Source organism: Mus pahari, chromosome 16 (genome assembly GCF_900095145.1).
Source record: "Mus pahari chromosome 16, PAHARI_EIJ_v1.1, whole genome shotgun sequence".
NCBI classification, from domain to species: Eukaryota; Metazoa; Chordata; class Mammalia; order Rodentia; family Muridae; genus Mus; species Mus pahari.
In genome coordinates, this window is record NC_034605.1 from 13,389,929 (window position 1) to 13,406,175 (window position 16,247).

General features: G+C 43.4%; 1 protein-coding gene across 2 annotated transcripts in view; it reads left to right on the plus strand.

Moving 5' to 3' along the window:
* Adarb2 (adenosine deaminase RNA specific B2 (inactive)) overlaps window positions 1-16,247 on the plus strand; it is a 531,509-nt gene that overhangs the window by 365,214 nt on the left and 150,048 nt on the right. The gene's annotated exons all lie outside the window — the stretch shown is intronic.

Below are 16,247 nucleotides of genomic sequence, written 5' to 3' on the forward strand. Positions count from 1 at the left end.
GAAGGAAGGAAGGAAGGAAGGAAGGAAGGAAGGAAGGAAGGAAGGAAGGAAGGAAGGAAGGAGAGAAGGAGGGAGAGAAGGGAGGAAAGGAAGAAAGAAAGTAAGAAAGAAGGGAAGGAAGAAAAGGAAGGAAGAGAGAAAGAAAGAGAGAGAAAAGAAAGGAAGAAAGAGAGAGAATGGGAAAGAAGGAAGGAGGGAGGAATGAAAGAAGAAAGGAAGGAAGGAGGGAGTGAAGGAAAAGGGAGAAAGGAAAGAAGGAAGAACAAAGGAGGAAGGGAAGGAGGGAGGGAAAGAAGGATCTCTCCCAGTTTTGCCAACATAACAGTGGCTCTGCCTTTATTAATTTTTTTTCTTTCTTAGTGATACTGGAGTTCAGTCCCAGAGCCACTTGCATAATAGACAAGTGGTCCCACTGAGCTGTACCCTCAACCCTGGGGGAAGTCCCACACATGTGGAAGAGGTCATGTCCTGGAGGCCCATGTGCCTCTCCACCCACCACACCACACTGGTAAATCAGGGTGTGTCCGGAGCAGCAGCCACCCACTCCACACATCCCTGCTGGTCCCTGCATGCCACCTGCCCCAACCCTGACAGAGTCACCAGGGACCCATCTATGCATAGAAGAGACAAGGGCCCACCAGGTACCCATCTATGCTAACGGCCCCAGGCTTCCAGAAGCTCCCGATGCAATAAGACAAAATTCCTTTCATTGCTTTTAAAAAGAAGGTGCAGTTTACCTTCACTTGTTTAAGACGCCTTTGTAGAGCTGCCTGTGTGTCAAGAACTACTCTCACATCACTTAAGACAACCTTATTCTGCCAAGTTTTATAATTGCTTATTTATGCAAATTCTCTTTTCTCTTATCATTTTGAGACTTATTTGTAGGTCTCCCTAATGTAGTCAATACAGAAAATTATTTTTATTCATTCTGGGCATCAATCAAGGGAAGAAACACTTTACATAGTTAAAAGGCACTTAGCCCCGTGTGGGATTCATCATAAGCACTTAATAACTACGAGTTAGCTACTGCTGTGATCACCACCACCATGACATCATCGCACCTAGAATAGAGGTCCCTTGGTTTGCCTTGGGAGATAAAGAATCTGCAGAAGAATCTGGGCTGTCATCAAAACCCAGGTACTGCATTAGGGTGTGTGTGTGAAGCCACAAACATAAAGGGACCCTTCACCTTGAATAATGACTAGGTAGGGCATTCATTCATTCATTCATTCATTCCATATTTATCTGTCTATAAGCAGGCACAGGATAGATGCCACAGCAGATGCTCTTTGTGTATGGCCACATGTATGTGCGTGTGCAGTATGTACCTGTGTATGTGTTTGGGTCTGTATATGTGTGAGTGTTCACATGTGTTGTGCATGCATGTAGAGGCATGTCAGGGATTAATGTGAGATGCTCCTATCACTTTCCACCTTATTTTTATTTGTGTATATTTTCTATCTATGGCTATATGTCAGGGACATGCACATCACTTCAGTGCTCTCAAGTCCAGAAGAGGGACTCAGAGCCCCTGAACCTGGGGTTAAAAGCAGTTGTGAGCCCACTGATACGGGTGCTGGAAGATAATGGATCTCTCTGCAATAGGAGTATCTACTCTTAACTGCTGAGCCATCTCTCCAGCTTCTCCTCCTTATTTTTTGATACAGACTCTCTCACTGAACCTGGGGCTCAGCAATTTGGCAAGACTAGCTGGCCAGCATACCCCAGTAATCCTCCTGTCCCCACCCCTTTATACCTTAGGCACATGCTACCATCCCCTGCTTCTTATGTGGATGCTGATGACCCAAACTCATGCTTGCATAACATTCACTTTATTGACTCAGCCATCTTCCTGGCCCAAAATGTCCCGCTTTTCACTAATCTTGGGTGAGGGAAAGGATAATCTATAGATAATGAGTCCCGGGTAAGGGAGAGAGGGTTCTCCTGCTCTCCCTACCTTCTACTCATTTATTCCACCTCAAGTATTTATTGCATATGCAATAATCACCTTAAGGAGCAGGTGGGAGCAGGTAAACCCTAACCTTCATCAGTCCTGACTTTCAGCTTGTGCTCAAATAAATGCATAGCTTTTTATGTTTCTGACTCGCCCCCCCCCCCACACACACACACACACCACTCTACCTTTCTGCTACCTGGAATCCAACTTGCAGAACAGCCATCGGAGCATCCTACTGCCTGGATTCAGGCTGGGCAGAAGAATGACCTCTTGCCACTTTGTCTGGGAAGGTCCCATTAGTGATTGTGGCCATGCTCCTGTTGCTTCTTTACTCTGCTCCAGTCAGATGCCACCTTGCAGAAAGGGTGCAGACTGGCCTGGGATTCTCTCTCTCTCTCTCTCTCTCTCTCTCTCTCTCTCTCTCTCTCCAGCTTTCTACCGTGTGAAACTGAAGAATGTCAGTGAGTTCTGGGTGTGATGGCTCCCTTCTTTCGTGCTGTCAACTCTGAGCTCACACGACAGGGAAGCCAGGCAGCGCTACTACTTTGTAATAGTCATTTGACCCCAGAATGCAGCACATCCGTTAAAGCCACAGCCGCTAAATTATTTTTCTCTGACAGTCTGCTAACCACTCCGACTGGATGATGAAGGGCACAGAGCGGCTCGAGGGTTGCGGGCCATTCATCACGCACGGCAGTGCAGCCATGCCAGGGGCTCATTATCCTCTTGCCTCAGCCCCCTTGAAAAGTGCACCCTGTAGCTGGGTGGGAGCCAACACAACAATAGGAGTCAGGGCTGATGAAATTAAAAGCCTGTCCTAGATAGGGTCTAAGTTCAAGGGAGAAAATGTGAAAATAAACTATTTCAAGGTTCACCATAAATGTTATTCTGTCTTCCTGCTCAGCCTAAACACTTTCCTTCTAGGAACTGGGTTGTCCTGGAAGCACTTCAATACATCACAGGGCCTTTGTCTATAGATCACACAAGTCCTAGCTAGACACTGCAGAACCCTTGTCTACGTGTCATGCAAACAAACCTCTGTTTCTACACCATGAGCCCTCATCCACAGATCATAGATAGTCCATCTGTATAGATCATAGAAACTCCATGAACAAATTATGGACTCCTGTCTACACATCATAGGATCCTCACCTATAGATCAAAACCCTTCATCTATAGATCATGAAACTAAAGGGAAACTATCACTTATTAGTTGCAGGATTTTCTGCCATATACACACACCATGAACCCCATCGACAGATCAGATCATCCATATACACATTATAAAACCCTATCAACACATCATGCACCCTTTACCCTATACTTTGTGGACTACAGCCAATTCATCCTGGACCACCCATCTAACCATCATGGGACTCCCCCATAAACACTCTATGCCCCTCATCTAGGGAGCATAGAATTCTTCACTTATACCTCACGGATTTCCCTCTTTGTCTATCATCATGAACACCATACCCTCATCCTTCTAGCATGTTCAAACAAACACTTGGTCCCAGATGCATCTTGACTCTAGAGTTTTAGGTCCCTAAAGAGGTCTCCTTTCATAACTGGCTGTTCTGCTAGTGCTGCCATGGTGCAGCAAACCAATCATCTTCACAAAACCTGGGCTTTCAGAACGAAGAGCTTTCCACCTCCCCCGAGCAAGGGCAATTCTTCAAGAGTCTGCTTTAAGAACCTGTAGCAGTGCAATTTGTAGAACTGGAGCACTAACACCAGTATTAATGTCGTCTGCCCAAATACCTGTGGTCAGCTCCTCATAGGACTGTCAATGCTTTAACCAAAGACTAGCATCACAAACAAGGCTTCAAGCCATCCTAGTGGGAGTTCTCTTAATTACATGATAGGCTTTGAAATAAATACTTCATCTGTGTCAGTGCTTAGCAATGTCAGGAAAGTGTGCTTCAGATGGATCAGTTGAGCCTGGTGAGATCACTCATTCAGTAAAGTGATTGACAGGCCAGTAAGAAGGCCTGAATCCATCTCCAGCACCCATTTAACAAGGCAGGCATGTTGGGGTGGCCTTGTAACGCCAGAGTTTGAGAACCAGAGACAAATGTATCCCCAGATTTGCTAGCCAGTCAGCCTGAATCCATGAGCTCCTGGCCAGAGAGCGACTCTCTGTCCCCTGTAGTCTCCAGAAACATGAAGGAAGATGTCCTGAGAGATAACATCTGAGATTGACTTCTGCTCTCAACATACATGCCACACACATGCTTCTGCATGAGTGTGCGTGTGTGTGTGCGCGCACACACACACACACACACACACACACACACACACACAACTCATCTGAGAATCTGCCTGAAGAAACTTAGTGGGTTCTGGAATGAAGCCATGGAATATAGAGGGAATATAGGATAGTCCTAAAGAAGTAGAGCCTCCTAAACTTACCCCTGACACCCTCAGAGTGTGTCTGAATGTGTAACGATAGCTGCTGTGCTCACAATCCAAAGCTCCAACTTTGCTGAACTACCTAAAGTGGAGACTCAGCAGAAACAGGACAAGAGTCCACATCACTCCTGCAGCCTGGGTTCCGAGAGCAAGTTCGAGAGCATGCTGCTCACAGCAAAGGTTCAAATTGCAGGTATAAGTTCCCCAGACTCTAATTTTCACCATTTCATGTACCTGAGATCTGAGTCTTAGCCACAGTAACAAAAACAAGCATTTATTAATCTCTTTAAGGTGTGGAGCAGACGTAAATGTGTAGGGTTTACTATGCAGATAAGAAAGTGCACAGTCCTGGGACTCTATAAACAGTTGTTGAAAACGATGACGTCTTCTGAGAGACTGGGGGAGGCTCTGTCCAACTCCTTCCTGTTTTGTATATCTACAGTTGATACAGGACTCGTATAGGCTAACATGGCTAATAGTGAGAACTAGAAACAAGAGCCTGGGAATGGATAAACATTCATCCCTGGAAGTGCCTTCATGAGAGACGTTAACAACCACGAGCCCACTTCTCACCTCTCACATGAAAAGATCTGAGTTCATAAAGCATAAATTCAGCATCAGTGCCTGTACTTTTTCAGCAGTTCTGTTGCTCAAAAACTGGTAGAAGAAATAATAAAGTACATCCCAGTAAAGCGAGCTAACGAAAAGGTACATTTTCCGTATGCACACAGTATATCCGAAAGGAGAATTAATTGGCTTGTTTGCAGTGTTCCTATTCACCCTTTACCTTCTCTGTTTTTTTTTTTTTATCTCCATTTCAATTGCATTGGTATTTGTGGTGTTTTACAAAGGTTTAGTCAAAGCCACTAAAATGTGTGTTTCTTCAAAGTAAGAGAGGAAATACCTTCTAAAGTGACTCCTAACAGTTGGCCAATTTGAACAAGCAGGCCCGTAGGAGGGCCTTCTAGAGGAGACTGTGCCTGAGGCTTGAGGGTGTATAAAACTGGCAAAAGCACAGGGTATGACTCGGAAGGATCCTCTTGACAAAAAAGCCCAGGAATCAAACGTTAAAAATGGATGGATTTCTCCTCCTACAATGATCTCCACGTGCAATGCTCATAAATTGTTGGATAAGTTAGTCATGTAGGAAACCAGTCCTTCTTACCCGATAACTTTTGACAATTCCGTAAGTTATGAAATAAGAGAAAGAGGATGACTGTCCTGAGTCATAGTTCTTCCTCATCTGAAGTTAATTTCTATTCTTAAAAGCTGTGGTGTTTGGTTTGTTAGTACTCGCTTTAAGAATAGCGGAAGAAGGCAAGACACAGTCATAGCTATGAGCCAGAATCATGGCACTGTCTTAAGAATGGGTTTGTTTTTTGTGGGCTGGTGAAATGTAAAGGCACTTGCCAGGCAAGTCTGACAACGTATGTTCAAACCTCGGGACTTCTGTAGAGATGAAGGAGAGAAGTTACCATGCAAAGTTGTTCTCCATGACGTGTACACAGAACCCTATACATAATACACACGCACATACTATAATAAATAATTTACTTTTCTAAAGAATAAGGATTTTTCTCTTAACTTGGGTCATACCTATAAGGCCTTCCAAAAACAAATTCTAAAATCCCAATGCCTTTGACTCTTCTTAGTAAGCTTATTCAAAGGGCACCTCCTAGATTACAGTTTATGTGACAGTATATCATTTCCCACCAACCTCTCTGGGATGCTTCTATTCTCTGAGCAAGGTGAAGTCAGACTGGGGACCTGGTAATCTGGTCCTCTAGATACCTGTCCATCCCAGAGAGCTCATTTGCTTCTCTGCACTCATACTCCCCAAACATGAGTGAGCATATTAACAACAAAGAAGCAGGACTTGGTCAGGCAGCTTCACTCCTTTCAACATCTCTGTCTCCTAGATTCCGTGGCTAAACATACCCTCTTCTGGTTGATGCAGGAGGGTAAGATGGTCATTTACAAAGTGAACATATCCTCTTACACACCTACCTGTCCCTCAGATCACCTCTTCTGCATGTTCTGTTTCCTCATAAGCAACAGCTAGAATGAACAGCTTCGGAAAACATCTGTTGGTCCTGTGAGATGACTCCGAGGGTAAAGGTATTTGTCGTCAAGCCAGACACCCTGAGTTCAATCCCCAAGAGCTACACGGAGGAAGGAGAGAATTGACTCCTTCAGCTTGTCCTCTGACCTCCACACAAACAGTGTAGTAGGTGTACATTCATGCTTGCACGCAGACACACCAAAATAAATAAGTAAATAAATGAATAAATAAATAAATAAATGAATAAGATGTGCACAATTTTTAATAGAACATAGCTTTAATTAGGCATGGAAGACTTTAGATTATTAACTTTTCAAACTCTGTACAGTGTATATATCACCCTTACAATCATGTGTACTATATATATACATTATTCAATATTATTCAGCATGCCCTATATAATTATATGTTGTGCATTTATACAATCTACATACAACATATACTATGCATCATTCACTATGTTCATGAAATATACTGTGCATGGATTCAATAGCTTCTACTCCATGCTAAAACATGAATTATCAAACTTGAGTACAAATATAGATTTTAAAAAAAATAAGCACTGAAGCCTGACACCCCTACTAAGTTCGGCCTTTTAAACATTGTCTATGTAACCATGCACCAGTTAAGAAGTGTCTACAAGCCACTGCCTGCCAACTGTCTCTTTTCATGGCCATAATTACAGAAGATGGTCATGGTAATTGTGACATAGTAGCTAATATTTATGTGGCACATACTCTATATTGAGTCTAATTTTTTGTTTACATATGATGGCACATTCACCCTTAAATGAAATCTTTGCACTAGGCATTAATCATTGTCCCATCTGACCGATGACTGCTGAGGCTACCCCGAGGTAGGGAAGTCCATGGCCCAGCATTGAAAGTGGGAGGGGCTATTTACAAAAAAAGGCCAGCACTTAGCTTCTGTAGGACAATGACCTTGTCCCACGGTACCTGAGACTCCCTGCTTTCTAATGACCTCCTGGCCTATGAAGGAAACTGAGCACTTATGGTTTGAAAGGAAGTCTATGACTTAACAAGAGCAAAAAAATCTAAAGGGATTTACTAGTGGTAGCTCCAGAAGAAAAAGTTACTGTGATCTGACAAGAGGAAAGGGTTGATTGAGTCTGCAAGACTGCAGAGCTTAACCATGTACAGGGAGAGAGGAGACACTGAAGTATAGCACACACACACACACACACACACACACACACACACACACACACAAGGGTGTCATGGTCCAGCAGGTTGTTGACTTTGGAATATGTGGAAACCTTACATGCCTACTTGGACAAAAGGGAGCCTGGAGAAAGTCCGAGCTCTCAGCTGCCCTCATGGATGAATTCCCACGAAAAGCCATCCTCCTGGCTCTCCAGGCTTCTGCTGGTGCTTCTGTGGAACAGTGGGGGTTGCTGGCAGCTTGCCAAGGGCTCCCATTTGAGAAGGCTGCCTTTGTCAGCTTAAAGTCTACAGCTGCACTAGCGTAGACAGGCTTTCTGGGGATGGGCGGGCAGCCCCTTCCTTTGGGATTCATTGTTACACTGAAAAGGAGAGAGACAGCAGAAAGAAGATGGCAAATGGGAGAATGCCAACATGTAAATGAGCCGGAGAAAGAAAAGATGAAGATCCAGGGAAAAGAAAGAGAGAGTCCCCAGTCACCAGAGCTAGAAGGGGGTGACAAAGAATACATGCAGGGGAGTGCCACGGCTGGCTTTGCCTTTCTGGCCCCAGAGGGCATCTAGGGGAGATCCCACTCCTTTGAGATCTCCCTCCCTCTGCAGATGCAGTCAAGACTTCCTGTCTTCTCCCTGGCACAGGGGTGACTTAGGCTACGTTCATTTCTGAGCTTCTGCGAACCCCTGGCAGAGGCTAGGGAGGTGGCCTAATGAGAGTCTCAGGTTGGAGCCGAAACTCTGCACAGTGCTGCTTGGCCTGCTGAGGTGACGTGGTAATGGGAAAAGCTCGGAGCGAGGCGGGGGCCCAAGTCCCATGTAGAATCTGGACGCTCATTCTTGAGCTTCAGGATCCTTAGCTTTTCTTCCTCACTCTAGCTCTGGTTCCCTGGGCAAACAATGCCCAGATAGAAGTCAGAATATAAGATCTGTGGCTGCGTTAGAGCAGGGGAGTTGAAGAAGAAGGGCAGAATTCTTCATGGAAACCCAGAGACCAGCAGTAGGGGAAAGGTAGAGAGGCACCGCTGGGGAAGACTCTCAGACTGCAAAGCACAAGAGAGCAAACCTAACATCGGCCCACACACCAGGAGCTCCCCTGCAAACCGGCCACTCGGGCAACTTCAATAGTTGTCCCAGAACCTGGCCATCAACTTGGACAACCCCAGAAAGACAGCAGTCGCTTGAATACCTATGAACTCAAAGGTACTGCGAGAAGGATGGACCCACAGTCATTCATGTTCAGGAGACAGAGTGCAGGCCAGTCCAGGCAACGTGCCTGTCTAGAAAACCTCCCATCCATTCTCAATTACATTTTTGAAATTATTTCAAAGGCGGTTTAGAGGATTTTAGGCATAGTGGGGAAAGGAAATGTTCTCTTCTTTAAAACAAAATTCAGTAGCTTTTCTCACTCCGTCCCACCACAATGCAGTGTGTACCCCACACTCTGTAAACCACTGCCAGGTCAGTAGTATATCCATCCTGTGAGATCTTAGGGTCACATGTTCTCAAGCTCCACTCCCCCCCCCCCATCTCTCCAGTTACTCTAAGCCTATTCTATGGCATGCTTAGTGCCCCTGCTATATACACTAGGGATACCCTAAGTGCTTTGCATACAAATCATCTCAGGGGAGTGATTCTGTACAGGCTATGGGTCAGCAATCATTAGTGAAGTTCTTGTCATATTCCAGCATTGAATGAAGTGTCCAAAGACTTGCCAAGGATCACACTGATAATGGGCACAAGGAGCTTAGAAATAAAGTCCTGGGCCCTGTCCTATGTGCTGTTCGCCTCCCTCTGGGAAGATGATGCATGACAAAAGCTGCTTGTTCATGGTCAGGAATGTCACTGAGAAGAGTTATTTAGTCGTTCTGAGCCAGACTGCATACATGCACTCACTAGCTATGGAACCTATATCTTCTTAGTTCCCAAGACATCTGTTTTCTAACCTATGTGATGGGGTGATCATAAGAGTACCCACGCAAGAATGTCCAGGAGACTCAAGTGGGTTGGAACAGAGATTGAACAGCATTTGACATCTGTAGAGATGTCTCTCACTCTTAATCCAGGGACAGCTACAAATATGCCACACTCGTGGAGAGAGGAGGGGGCAGGTACTCCGAGAAAATTTAGATGAACCCTTTTAACCCATTTCTTAGATGAGAGAGAGAAGTGGGACTGGGTGGGAGGTAGGGAGCAGGGACTTGGATGACATTCGGCCACTCCTGAGCCTCAGTCTTCTTGCCTGTAAAATAAAGGGCAGCTTAGCTATGGTTACCCATAAGATGGAGCCTGTCAACATTCTACCATAGATGGAAGAGAGGTTCATCAGTCCCCCCCACACACACCGAACTGAGGAACTGTTGGCAGTATGGCTGCAGAATGAGAGCAGAATCGTTTTTCTTGAGTGGTACAGTGGTAAACTGTGAATGCTCCAGAAAAAAACCCCATACCCATGGTCTTGCAAGCACCCCTGATTAAACTCGATGGCTCTTTAAAAGATGAGAAAGTAGGACCGGACCCTTTGTCTAAAGAAGAGAGGAACCAGAGAAAGTAGGAGAGGGATGAGAGTGTGTATGAGGGGTGGAGATGATCAAAATTCATTGTGTGTGTATGTGTGTGTGTGTGTCTTTGTGTGTGTCAAATTGTCAACTCATAAATTATCTTTACATAATAAAAAATAGGGGGTGTAATGGAATGTTTGCTTAAAGCTCTCACATTCTAAAAAAAAAAACCCACAAAAACAAAGAACAAAAACAAAAAAGTCCCCCAAAACAAAATTCTAGTACAAGATGCCCATATGTCAACATGATATATACAGTATGAGTACAATATGCCTGCAGCCACTACTTGATAACATTTAAAGAGCAACAAACAAAGAGGCATTCTCCAGGCTGACAGGCGATCTGCAGAATCTTGCCACAAATCGGAGTTTGTTTGTTTTTTCACTCCGTGGTGACTTTTATGAAGAACCAGAGTTCTAAACCAAGGAGGAAACTGAGAACACTGAGAGGCTGGGAAATGATGGAGATGCCGTGATTATCCTTGCCAGACAGGGGTGGACTGGAGCAAGGAGGCTTTGGGAGATCTCCTGTGCCCCCACCACCACCCCAAAACCCCACCACGGATTGTTCAGAGGGAGAGGTGGGGATGCAAAAGAACATCTTTTATCTTTTACAATCTCATCCTCACCTCACCTGAGGTAAGAGTTCAAGACTGGCTTAATGTAATTTCTGTTCAAATACACAGCACCCTGAAGTTTTTCCGGCATCACTCAGCCACACCTCAGTGATCCCTCAGAATCTTCCAGGACACTGTGAAGCACAGGGACTCCAACATACTAAGTCCCAAGATACAAATCTTATAATCAACTCCTGTCACCGTCTGTGGTGCATTTTAAATAAGATACGGTGAGAATTTCTGTTCCCCCCGGGATGAGGGCTGCCGGTGTCTATATGCACAGCTCGGTGAAGTCCTAAGAACTGGAGTGCTATGAGACCCGCTCTGGTAGGAAGATGAGAGCTTATTAGTCCCAGATCCCAGTGCCACACTCCCTCACCCCCACAAACTTATCATGTGTCTGTTCATCTCAGAGCCTAATGATGCCTAGATGGTGATAAACTGGAACACGAGTTTCTAACAGTGCCACAATTAAACATTTCTAAAGTGTGTTTTTCTAAATTAATACACTCGGGGGAATTGTGGCTTCATCAAGAACTCAAACTTAAAGGCAAACAGACAAAGTTCCTCTACAAACACCAAGTACAAGAGAGATGGTTTTGTAATACACAGTATTTTCCTTCTGGTGACAACTTTAATCAATTTGGTGACAAAAGCCGACATCTGCCTGTCCCAAGACTCCCTCTCTTTTCAATTTTGATGACTTCCATGAATAAAAGGTGCTTAGTAAAACTGACTCTCAGGATCCAGGAGTGGAGTCGAAGTTTTATTGGGTTATCTAGACTGAGAAAGAATGAACGTTGAAATAAAGCGCATAGACTAGCTCCCAGTAGCATCTGTGTGCATTATTGTGGATTTCAGTGCTCAGAAACAGAATGTGACTACCACAGAACAACCCAAAAGGAAGCAGAGGCTTGCAAAAGAGAAGCCTTTAGCAGTTAGAACTACAGGGTGGGCACCCTAGAGGGCCTTCTACCTCCAACAGTCTCTTTCTCTCACCCACCATTCCCTCACTCTGAGAGAATCTTTACAAACAGCATGGATAGGTTTAGTGTCCAGCCTGTTTAAATGTGTTGCAATCTGCATCTCTTCATACCTCACTCATCCGTCCTTTAAACGCCTCTCAAACTCTTTCAGAACATTCCAGAGAACAAAGACACCATTGCATTCATCCTGCCTCCTCCTAGAAATTGGGACTCAGCCTCAAACTGTCCTAACAATCAGGACATCACAGAAAACAGTTCAATCCCTGTCACAGTGGCAGCAAATTCTGTACTGCCTTCTCTTATGGTGCACGAAGCTTGGAAGCTTTGCCCACGTCAGTTCCCAAGAGTCCCCATGGGAGAACAGGCGAGCTGTGGTTAATGTGGTCACTTATATAGACTCAACAACAGAAAGGCCACAAGTAGCTTAATTTTAAAAAGATTAACTGGCTTAGTCAGGGTTTGTATTCCTGCACAAAATATCATGACCAAGAAGCAAGTTGGGGAGGAAAGGGTTTATTCAACTTACACTTCCACATTGCTGTTCATCACCAAAGGAAGTCAGGGCTGTAACTCACACAGGGCAGGAACTTGGAGGCAGGAGTTGGTGTAGAGGCTATAGAGGGGTGATGCTTACTGGCTTGCTTCCCCTGGCTTGCTCAGCCTGCTTTCTTATAGAACCCAGGACTACCAGCCCAGGGATGGAACTACCCACAATGGGCCCTACCCCCTTGATCACTAATTAAGAAGATGCCTTACAGCTAGATCTCATGGAGGCATTTCCTCAAGGGAGGCTCCTTTCCCTGTGATAATTCCAGCTTGGGTAAAGTTGACACACAAAACCAGCCAGTACACTGGGTGAAATCAGTCTTTATTACTTTTTCAATCTTAAATTTTGTTATTTCTCCCAAAGCTTTAATTTGGTGACATGTGTATACACCCCTACCTCCTCCATACTTTCCTTTAGTAATTAACTCACTTTGTAATGGTCAATTCCTGGTCATATCTAAAATATACACAGAACCTGGTATAGTAGTCTATGCCCATTACCACAGCACTAAAAAAGCTGAGTGAACATGTAAGTTTAAGGCCACCTTGAGCTACATAGTGAGTTGAGGTCAGCCTGACATAGCAAGATTTGAGATATAGATAGATAGATAGATAGATCACAAAATTTAAAAATAGACAAAAAGAAAAGTACGCACCAAACCTCTAAATAGAGGAATAAGAGAAATATTATTTGTTTTGCTCTAAAGTAACTCAGTTTAGAATGTCCATTGCTTTTTTTTTTTTTTATATTTTGAGTCATTGTCTCCAATATTGTCTCCCAGTGTGGGAAATGGCATACACACTATAAAGGTTATTACCATTGAGAATTGCTGATGAAGACAGGAAGTAATGGGCTAAAATATTCTTTCTAGTGCCATGGACAATAATAAAACTTCCCCTGACATGGGTAGTCCTCCATGGACTAAGGAGGCTGCAATTTTTTTCCTACAGAGAAGTCCCATGGTCTTCTGAGGGTAAGTCGACTGTAGGAAATGTCTTTTCCATGAAGAATCCCTCATAATTCATGAGCAGCTAAACCTAAGGAGTTGCAAAGGTCATTCTTATTTTATAACAAGAAGAAATATCTAAGGAACCTTTAAACCCTTCCTTTTCCTTGTACAGCTATACATCATAACATAGAAGGATCCGCCTCTCTGCAGTAAGGATATTCATTTAATAAATACTGTGGATGGATGTTCCCATGATGTATTAGTACTCTTGAAGGATACAAAGATACGAAAGAAATTCAATCATATCCATTAGATCCATAAATTATTTATTAAGCACTAGGTATTTAAGACAACTGAAGAAACAAACATGATAAATGTATTAAGCTCACTAAGACCAGTAGAGAACAGCCATTAGAATAACCCACATTAATTAGCTAGTTGCTGTGTTGGGGGAGTTACCACGTTCCTCAAAGGGTTATATCTAATTATCCCAAAGTGAGTAAAGATCTAAACGCATTACAAGATCTTATTGTTTAAAAATCTCCTGCTGGGAAACCCATGGTAAACTGACGAATAATTCTGAGATGAATTGGTGCTGGATTTGTGCATTCTACAAATTTCAATGTTTGCTTGTTGGAGTTTCCTAAATTCAGGGACATGTTTAGGAATCACTGGGTTTTACAACCAAATTATTTCTGAATAAGAGCTAATTGTGTTTATGTTTGTTGTGAAGATATATAGAAACAGTCTGTGAATGTGCCTATTAACCACCACAGCAAATGAGGAGGCATATTTAGTACTATTCAAAGCCAAATTCAATGTGAAGGCACTCAGAAGGCGGTTTGTCTGGAATGCAGACGTTATCTGTGACTTGCATATTCTAAACAGAGGGAAACAAGCAATGAGCTAGCCGCAAAACAATACGATGATCAGGATGTGTGCATTGGCTTTGATGGCTTTTGAAATCTGAGAAAAGTTGCAGAGAATTCCCTACTTAGATTAGAACTTGTTTATTCTCATTTGAGATACATCAAAATGGTTCTCAGATTTTAGAAAAACAAACGACTATCAAATGTAGATCCATCTGTCCCTCCCTCTGTTCATCAACAATCTATCTGTACATCCAAGAAATCATCCGTCCTTCCCATCACCCAACTAACTCTCCCCCCTTTCTTCCCCTCCCTCCCTTTCTCTGTGCATCTATCACCTATCTGTCCATATATTCATTTCACAGATAATTACAGTGAGTCCTCTTTTCTGGGTTGTAGGTTGTATGTATAGAATACCCAGAGACATGCTTAGGTTAAAGCCTTGTCCTTAAGAGGCCCTCCCAGTCTTATTAAGAGGTTTCTCATCTACATCCCAGTAATGTTCATGATAAAATTTTCCTCCTGAGTTAGACTCCTGTCATTATGGGAAACAGCCTTCGATGATTGACTGATAAGGAATAAAAAGTCATTGGTGCACAGTTTCGGGAGTTTTCACCCATCACCCCTCATCCCATTATTTGGGCCTATGACGCACCAGAGCATTGTGACAGAGAACATGCGACAGAGCAAAGTACTTTACCTCATGTCATCCAGGGAGCAGAAAGAAAAGAGAGAGCCTAGAATTCCAGTATCTCCAGCAAGGGCATTCATTCCTCAGTACCCTCACTTCCTTCAACTAGAGCTATTCTCAAAAGTACTCTCATCTGTGGACTAAGACATAGCTTGTAGGCCTGCAGCAACCATTTAAGGCCCAAACCACAGCAACTTGTTTAGAAATGCAGATACTGACCCCTTAACATAGACCAAACAAACCAGTGCTTCTTGGGAAATATTAACAAATCCCTTGGTTAAATCTTACTCCTGCTGATATTTCAGAATTCAACTCATGGAAGGGCTAGAAAGTAATGCAAGTCATCGCAACACATCCAGTGATGCTGTGGTTGAGATGCACTAAGACTTGTTTTGTCACAGCACTGAGGAAAGGAGACAACCAGAAAGCATAAAAAGAAGACCCTTTGTCAGCGGTGTCATAGTTATGTCCCTGATCCAGGCACTTCCCCCAGAAAATAACACACATACTTTAAAATTCTCCAACAGCCCAGGGAGATGGCTTAAGAAGCAATGGTACCCACTGGCAAGTCCCCTAGTTTGATCCCTGGAACCCATATGGTAGATGAAGGAAATTAATTCCTGTCAGTTGCCCTCTGATCTCTTACATGAAATGGTACACACACACACACACACACACACACACACACACAATAAATAAATAAATAAATAAATAAATAAATAAATAAATACTCCAACATTCTAAAGTGGGAAGAAGCTCAATTGGTAAAGTACTTGATAATGCCCTGATTTCAGTGTCCCACTACTATGTGAAGTTGATATGGTAGCACACACTAGTCATCCCAGCACTCAAGAAGTAGAGGCAGGGGGATCAGTAGTTCAAAATTATCCTTAACTACATAGCTAGTTCAAGACCAGCCTTTGATACACAAGGCTCACCCTGTTTCCAGAAAATAAGTGGAGGAGCCAATTTAACTCAAACTCTATGCTAATAGATGTGACTTATGAAAGATAATTCCTTATAAAAGGAAATCCCCATATAACAGAAAAAGACCTCCCACAATGATTAAGGAATCATTTAGTAACATTATGAGTTTTAACCAAAGTGTGTGCATGTGTGTGTTTATAAAATGTGTGCAGATTTTTCCGCTGTAAGATTAAAATATTCTGTATAGGGGTGCATGCATGTGTCTACGCAGACATGTATATGTAAATGGATTTTTATCTATCTACATCTGCTCACATACATAGGAAATCGTCCTACTCTACTGTAGCGCGTAAAGCACACAGTGATGGATCTGTGGAGCTAGTACCTGACAGCCATCAATCGGTTCCCATGATACCAACACCAATCACAGCCATGAGCCCTTTGATAAAACATTTTCAAAGATGTTGAGCCAAAAAGCTGATCTCTCTCACAGGAC